Consider the following 9,665-nt stretch of genomic DNA (forward strand, 5'->3'; position numbering starts at 1 on the left):
TCCATTTCTATCTCAAGCTGCTCACTTAACTCATTTAGAGAGCTCTTTTGGGGACCAAAGTCTGCTTCACAGGGATTCTAGCACTCAAATATGGCTTCAGTTCAATGTTTGTTTCATTTAGGGACTCCTGAGCTGTGGGGCATTCTTCTAATTAGGGAGGTGGAATCAGTTTTCTACAGCTCAAAGTTCTAAGCGTTCCACGTGTCAGAGCCTCAGGGATGTGGCCTCTGCAATGTCAGTGCAGACTCAGGTGAGGCCGGATACGGCTCTCCCAGGTTCCCATGACCACCGGTCTGTTTGGCTGCTTGCATTTGAACAGGCGTTTTAAGTATTATGGTTCTTATGAACTATAGGGGCATTTAATTACTTTGCTTCCATGCTGGCTTCTCTCCAGAATAAAAAGTATTGAAGTGGTATTTAGACCTTAGGCGATTAAACCTTAGGGCTTCTTAAAGAGTATTTCATAGAATTGTCTTGAAATATTTAAGTCAATAGTAAAATAATGGCTATTAATAAAAATTATGCATTTTATTTGATGAAAATATTATCTTGGAAATTGAAACACAGGGAAAATAGTATTAATACTTGTCACTTACTTGAGAATTGTTTTTTTTTTTTTTGAATGCAATTTATTAAAGCTAACTTGTCCAGGATTGGTTTATCTCTGTAACTCACATTCTAGGAAAACTTTCACTTTTGAGCATACTGGGACAGTTGGTGACACATATTTTCTACACTTAATTTTTTTATGTATGGCGGATTTGCCACATATAATCTATGTACTATGTGCATTGCGTGGTGCCTGCAGAGGCGGGAAGAGGTGTTGGATCCTCTAGAACTGAAATTACCTAAGGAATGGTTCTGAGCTTTGTGGGTCTGCGGGGATTTGAACACTGGTCCTCTGGGAAAGATGCAGTGCTTTAACCACTGAGCCATCTCTCCAGCTAGGTATATATACCAACTTCTAATCCTTACAATAATCTTTTAAATAGGTAGCATTGCTGGATTTCATAGCTGGAGTTGGCAGATCATACTTGATAAGTGAAGTCTGCCTTTGAGAGTCTTAGAAGTTCTTATGTACTCCAAACCGCATATGCTATACATTCAACTATTGCTCATGTGTTCTTTTGTTAATATATATTAATATAATATTATAAAATAATATAAATTATATATGTATCAGAGGAATTGGAGGTGTATTGGAAAAAGTTCACTGGGTGAGAATATGTAGAATATGTATGGCCTATGTTCAATCTAAACACGCACACACATCGCCACACACACACACACACACACACACACACACACACACACACACACACACTCTATACCTGAACTGTATTTGCTTTTAGGATAATATAAGGAACGAGAAAACATAAACATCCACAAAGTTATGTCATCAGAAAAGCATTACAGGAATAGGAATGTGATGCACAGGCTAAAGTGATTAGGTTGCCCAGGCCAAAGGTCTCAATTTCCCTTCTGTGTTCAAAGGGTAGGGAAAGCAAGGTCACCATGAGATTCCATAGAATATTCAGACAGTCCCGGGCCAGAGTATCGATTTAGGAAGGAGATTAGGCAGAACTGGATTTTATTTCACTTCCTTCCTGTTTCTTTCAAGTCATCTGTCAGGATGACAGGCGCCTACATTACCTTTTTCTTCCTTATCATTGAAGAGGACTCATTGAAGCAAACATTTGAGGCTCTGTCAGGAGCAACATCAGGGCTGTCTGCCCTCCCTTATCCTTCTTCCTGGCTCTGTGGGAGCACAGAACAGTATGGTTGGAAATGACGAGAGTCAATAAGCCACACATTACAATTCTCCCTTTGTTTTCCTAAAGCAAAATTTGGCATAAAAGTTCCAGTTTTCCTGTTAAGGGAGTTGTGTGTGATTAACAGGAATTACTGCAATGTCTCTAAGTTTAAAGTTTCCTTAGCAGGATGCAGTCGTGGGAGTCAAGACTTGGCTTTGGTATGGTTTTAGAAATGGCTTTGGAATGTCTGTGAAATATCTTGAGTTTAATAGACATTTTGTCTCATATTTCTTAAGCATAAATGTCTTTATAGGTAAAGTTCAGATTTTTGTGAGGAATAGGAGGTGTCTTGTGTATTGACTTTTCTTTTTGTGTTATTTTGCTATTTAAAATGAGTAGAAAGTTCTTTGGTCTCAAAAAAAAGAATTTGGATATAAAATTTAAGACTAAAGTAAAATCACCTTAAGATTCAATAAATTAATGCATAAAACATTGGTAATAAAATGTTAATTACAAATTAATGTAGAACTGAAATTTCAATTGTATTTCATTGTTTCAATATATTTCTAAATTATTTAAATGTTTGCAGATTTGCAATGTGCAGGGCCTGGGTTTGAACACCTCACTTTGGTTTTACATGTATTATTTTCAAGTTAGAAGTTGAAAAGGAAATGTTATTCTTCTTTCATCTGTTATGAATTTGCATGCCCTCTATGTTTGTTTTTTGATTTTGGTTTGGTTTTGGGTTTTGTTGTTGTTGTTGTTGTTTTTGTTTGTTTGTTTGTTTGCTTTGTTTTTTGGCTTGCTTTTTTAAACAGGTTCATACTATTTGCCCTGGGTGTCCTGAAACTCACAATGCAGACCAAACTGGCTTTGAGCTCATGGAGATCTACCTGCCTCTGCTGTAGTGCCAAGATTAAAGGCTTTTACCACTCGGCCCAGCTTGATTTGTCTGCACTTTGAATTGAAATTAAAAACTAGTAAATTGCTTTTGCTAACACTTTTCACAGCTGAATTAGGATGACAAAAAATGGCTGGGAGTAGGGGAAGGAAAACTGTTGGGGCTCAGAGGGTGAAAGTTTGCTACACAAAACAGGGAGGTAGAGTTCTTGGGTCCCACGTGGATGAAGAGAATGAGCTTCCCAAAAATTGTCCTCTCATTTCTACATGTGTGCTTTTTATGCAACACACACACACACACACACACACACACACACACACACACACACAGAGTAATACCAACAACAGTAATATTAAAAATCTAATCACTGAGAAATAGAAGATTTTAGAACTACTCTGTACCAGTCATTCTTTTAAAATTTAATTTTATGTTTTTACTTGTTCACTTTACATCCCACTCACTGCCCTCTCCCGGTCACCCTTTCCAAAAGCTGTTGCCGGTGTGTGGGATATGTTCTCTCCAGTCATTCCCTAAAATGGGGTTCCTGGTCTGTCAGCAGAAGCATCACTAGAGAACTTGTGGGAAAGGGAGTTTTCATGCCTCCCCAGAGTCCCCTAGGGTGTCGTTAGTGACCTGTCAAGTGATTCCAGTGCTCATTCAGTGGTGAGAAGCCCTGGTCAGACCACATGGCAGAGAAACAGTGTGTGTGTGTGTGTGTGTGTGTGTGTGTGTGTGTGTGTGTGTGTGTGTGTGTGTGTGTGTGTGTGTGTTGTCTTAGCCCTGGCAAAGCTTGAGAATTAGAACTTGAGTCAGTAATTGACAAATCATGTAATCTATCTTCTAAAGAAATGACACATGTTGAAAAATTTGACAAGATAGAAAAATCCCTTAAGATTCCCTTGGTCCATCTCTTAAGAGACCTTGTTATTCTCACAGAGGACAGAAGTTCATTCTCAGTGTACAAATCAGGCAGCTTACAACTGCCTGTAACTCTGTCTCCACAGAGTTTAGTTTTCAATTTGCATTAAATGTGAAAGTCACTAAAGCACGTTGGGCAATATTTTATACATGTGAAACTTGAGTAGTGGTAGTGACTGCCACCTCCTTCTCAGACTCCAGATCAATGCACATGTGACACAGGGATGATCTTCTTGTGTGACTCATGATCAACACTCGCATGGACACAGGGTGATCCTGACTGTTGCACTATGATGACAACACCCACATCAAAATGTAGTTATATCCTGAGGTGAAAGGTCAAGGCAGAAATTTAGATGAAATGGAGACTTTAAGGAAGAAAAAAACCAGAGTTCTTACCAAATGTCTTATATGTCAAATAGAATATGGGGTCTGTTTCTTTGTTTCACAGTGTCTTTTAAGCCTTTAAGCCCACAATGTAAAAGCAATGACTAACACATGTCAGCGATTCTTTGGTAATGATATTACATGCGGAATATAATATTTAAAACATAGTTCTACATTCTTCTGGTTTAACATGTCTTGACAGCTGTGAGCATGAGGTTGTTAGTGAATGCTGAGTGAGAAGAGAAGTTGAAATGACAGTGGGCCCATTCCAGGTCTGATTTTCTGAATGGGCAGCATTTAGCCTATGTTCACCTGAGAACGTTATGGTACCATTATGATAAAATGATAACGCTTGGGTTGTGAAGATGAAATTCAAGAAAATCTCCCAAAAGCTTTCTGGAGAAAATTGTGAAGGAGCTTATACAAATTTACAAGACACTCTTAAGGCTGGGTAGATCAAAAGATGGTTCATCCCTTAGGAGACCTTGTTATTCTCACAGAATAACATTCTCAGCATCCAAATCAGGTAGCTTACAATTGCCTGTAACTCTGTCTCCACAGACACCTGCACACACACGCACACACACACACACACACACACACACTCTCACACATGTACATGCACATGTATACACACATATACATACATATACATATATATGTACATGCACACACACACACACACACACATCTCACACATGCACACATACATATACACACACATATACACATATACATACCCACATGCACACACACGCACACACATATATACACATATACATATACATATGCACACATACACACATACACACAAACACACACATATACACACTACACGCATGCACAAACATACATACACACATATATACACACAATACACATATATACACGAATAAAACAAATATTTTTAAAAGAAAATATATTTAATCACATAATACAATTGTGTTTAGAAGCAAGATATGTGAAGACATAACCTTTGAAATACTGCTTTGATGGCTTTACACTCTATTTAGTCTCACTATTTAGAAGGTGCTACTTTACAAAACCACTTTATTTTTTCAGTAATATTTAAGTTTTTATTGGTCCACTTTGTATTACATAATTGAGATAGGCATGATATAAAAGATTAGCACCTTGGCCCAGTTGATATAACTGCTATTAGTAGTCGTCAACACCATTTCCTTTAGATCAAATCTAAGTTCAAGTCTGTTTGATAACACTGAAATTATTTTTAGTGTCAAAAATGACTACACAAATATTAGCTTCCCTGACTCTAGGAGTAAAATGAAGTTTAAAATACTTTGTCAGATTTAAGTATCATAAAGGTATATGGCTGGAAATCTTTCCAAATGACTATCTCAAAACTTCACCCAATCACAGTCATCATCTTCCTTGTTCTTTTTTTTTTTTTTTCAACTTCCGAAAAAAATTATTTATTGCTGTCTGAGTTAGGATTTTACTGCTATGAACAGACACCGTGACCATGGCAAGTTTTACAAAGAACAACATTTAATTGGAGCTGGCTTACAATTTCAGAGGTTCAGTCCATTATCATCAAGGCAAGAGCATGGCATCGTCCAGGCAGGCATGGTGCATAAAGAGCTGAGAGGTCTACATCTTCATCTAAAGGCTGCTAGTGGAAGACTGACTTCCAAGCAGCTGGGGTCAGGGTCTTAAGCTCACGCCCACAGTGATACATCTACTCCAACAAGGCCACACCTCCAAACAATGCCACTCCCTGGGGCAAGCATATACAAACCATCACAATTACCATTTACAAGAATTATGTAACTTTTATTCATTTGAATCATTTATTCAGTCTCTGTGTTTACTATGGTCTCTATCTCTTTTTCTTGAAGTTAAATACTTTTTATTATATTTATTTTATATTTATTTATATTTATTTACATTATATTTATTTATATTCATTGCCCCCTCTCAGCCTCCCTCCCACAGTTCCTCATCCCATTCCTCCTCCCTCTTGCCTTTAAGAGCTTAACCTCCCCCACCCTGACCTCCCCCTTCCCTGAGGCCTCAAGTCTCTCAAGGATTAAGCACATCTTCTCCCACTGAGGCCTGACCAGGCAGACTTCTGCTATATTTGTGCCAGGGGCCTTGGACTGGCCTGTATATGCTCCTGGTTGGTGAGTTAGTCTCTGGGAGCTCCCAGGGGTCTGGGTTAGTTGAGACTGCTGGTTTTCCTATCGAGTCATCCTCCCCTTCAGCTTCTTCAGTCCTTCCCCTAATTCAACTATAGGGATCCCCGACTTCAGTCCAATGGTTGGGTGTAAGTATCTGCTCTCTCAGTTAGCTGCTGGTAGGGCCTCTCAGAGACAGCCATGCTAGGCTCCTGTCTGTAAGCACACCACAGCATCAGTAATGGTGTCAGGCCTTGGTGTCCCCCCTTGAGATGGATCCCAAGTTGGGCTGGTCATGGACTGCCTTTCCTTCAGTCTCTTCTCCATTTTTGTCTCTGTAGCTCTTGTAGACAGGAACAGTTCTGGGTCAGGAATTTTGTCTGTGAGTTAGTAACCCTGTCCCTCAGCTTGAGGTCCTGTCTGTCTACTGGAGGTGGACTCTTCGAGTTCCCCCTCCCCAGTGTGGGCATTTTGAATAAGGTCACCCCTGTTGAGTCCTTAGAGTCTCTCACCTCCTGGGTATCTGGTACTTTCTAGAGGGTCCTGCTACCTCCCTTCTGCCCCGTCCCCAGGCTGCTTATTTCCATTCATTGTTTTGACCCTCGGGGTGGGCTTATCTCCTGTTCACCCCCATATTTGATTCTGCTCCCTTTCCCCCTCCCCTGTAACACCCAGGTCCCTCCCTCCTTTTGCCTCCCTAGTTATTTCCTTCCCCCTTCGAAGTGGGATTGAAGCATCCTCACTTGGGCTTTTCTGCTTGTTCCACTTCTTACGGTCTGTGGATTGTATCCTAGGTATTCTGTACTTTTTGGCTAATATCTACTTACCAGTGAGTACATACTATACTTGTCCTGTCGAGTCCGAGTTACTTCACTCAGGACGATATTTTATAGGTCCATACATTTGCATGCAAAAATCATGGCGACCTCACTTTTAATGGCTGAATAGTATTCCATTGTGTAAATGAACCACATTTTCTGTATCCATTCTTTGGTTGAGGGACATCTAGGTTGTTTCCAGTTTCTGGCTATTACAAATAAGACTGTTATGAACATGGTGGAGCACTTGTCACAAAGACACTTTAGATGGGAAGGGGTCATGTAGTTTTCCCTGTAATTTCAGTTCTACCCATATTTTTTTTACATGTTGCCAGTTAGTGAAAAGGTGGCATCACTTGCCTTAGATGCAGTCTGAACTTCATATTGTCTCTTCATGTTGGTTTCTGTCTGTCAACTTGACATAGAGATTACCTAGAAGAAGAAACCTCAATCAAGAAAATTATTCCCTCACATGGGCATGTAGGCAAGTTTGTGGGAGTATTATTTTTTATTAATTATTGGTGTGGGAGGGTCTAGTCCACTGTAGGCAGTGTCAGTCTTGGGCAGGTGGTCCTGAGAGGTGTAAGGAAGGTGGCTGACTGTGGCCCTGTAGACTGAGCCCAGTGTGGAGGTAGCAGGTCATGCTACTTTCCTTTGTTTAGCATGGCTTTTAAACCTAAGTTTGCAACACACTTCCTAGCTTCCTTTATCCACTAAAAGAATCAGGATCACAAACTCTCAAGGCTGTTTTTGTAACCGTCAAGAGATCAATTCTTCTGAATATTGCAGATTCAATTATTTTAAGTTAATGTATACCATGTTGATAAAAACAAGACAGTATTTAAAGCATTGAGATTCATCTCTCTATGAGCTAGCTTATTTCCTGTAGGATAGATATCCTTTGCTGTTTTTAAAATACCAAAAATATGTGTACTTCTATCAAAAAAGAATTCAAGTCAAACTACACATTTGAAAAATTGAATATATCTTCATATTATCAAACTAATAAGAAGCATTAATCTTGGTTATTGATGCTAGTCAAAAGTCAAAGAGAAATGTAGTTTTTCAAAAACACTAAGAAACATTTGTAGAGGTCTGGAATGAATTTGATCTGCTTTTTATTTTGTTAGCACATGAAGTGGTGAAGCCCACGTGATACTAATAAGATTCTAGAGAGATTTGAAGGCTTCCATTTCTTCTCATGTCAACTTTATTCCAAAACACTGAAGTCAGTGTTCTTTGCTGGGTTCCAGTTTCACATAGAGCAAAGGAATGCGGTTTTACTTGAAGCTCCACTGTGCAAATGTAAAACTATTCAAGTATTCTTTCTCACAGTTAAGGTCCTGCTACTCATGTTGTTAGGCAAACACCAAGAAGGTCTATGTTAGTGACTTTAAGGATATTTTAATCCTCAGCCCAAATTTTTCATATTTATGTATATAAATTTTACTAAAGATGATATTATTAGGTAAAGAGAAAATATGAACACACATTTAGAGGAAGTTTGTGTGTGTGTGTGTGTGTGTGTGTGTGTACGTAACAATTCATTCTTCATGTAGGTTTTATTTATGTGTACTATAAATATATTTGCATATTTTCTTATGTAATAAAACATTTTTTACTTTACAATCTTATTTACTTATATTTTATGTCCATGACTGTTTTGCCTGCAGTATGTATGTTATCATATATCTGCCTGCAGAAGCTGGAAAAGTACATTGGAAACACCGAAACTAGAGAGACAGTTGTTAGTGACAAACCATGTGGATGCTGGGAAACAAACCCAGGTCCTCTTCAAGAGTTATCAACCCTCTTAACCAGTGAGGCATTTCTTCATTACCCCTAAATATTTTTGTATTTGAAATCATTCACATTGTAGAGAAGTTTAGCTGACCTTAACATTTTAGGTTTGAAAGAGAAGAATTCAAAGCAATAAAGAGAAAACAAAGGAACATTTTAGTAGAAAGACTTACAATTAGAATAGTTCTCCATAAGATCATAGCTGTATATGTATGTGTTTATATGTATGTATACATGTATATTACACATCTATATTGTACATACATACACATTTATAAACTGTGTCTCAACATATACACATGAAGATAAATAAAAGATAAGTATGATTCAATTCTATAATAATGTAGGTGTATGAATAATAAGCTTTCAGTATGACCTTTACTGTATACCTGATTTAATGAAGGTTTTGATTATAAATTTGAGACCTAGAAGGTGGAAGAATTTCTAAGAAAAACTGTACTACGATCAGTAATATAAAATTATTATGAAAAGGCATAAATTGCACAGAATCTCAGGAGCTGCCTGCCGTTAATATTAAGTTTACCTGGAGTAAATCTCAGGTGGAATGGCCCTACCTTTAAACCTCATGGAATCACTGCGATTTGGTAAACAACTTAGTACACCCCAAATCTAGCCATGCTTATTAGGTCCAGCACACTCTGAATTTCGTTCCACACACAGCTTCTATTTGCCTTAAATTCTTGTTTTTCTTTGTGTGTGCGTGTATGTGCTTCTAGACAACTAGTCCAGCGCTTTAAGAATGAAGAGCTTCTTGAATCCAGTCCATAGTTCTCAATTCACAGGTCGCAAATTGCTTGTAGCATTTGATCCATTGAAATCATCTTATTTTGACAGTTCCTAGATTTGGTTACTGAAATTGACCAGGATGACTGCTTCCAAGTGACTTCCCGAGGCCTATGAGGTTTAGGTTTTGGATTGAGTATGCAGA

This window comes from Rattus rattus, chromosome 14 (assembly GCF_011064425.1).
Source record: "Rattus rattus isolate New Zealand chromosome 14, Rrattus_CSIRO_v1, whole genome shotgun sequence".
Lineage (NCBI taxonomy): Eukaryota > Metazoa > Chordata > Mammalia > Rodentia > Muridae > Rattus > Rattus rattus.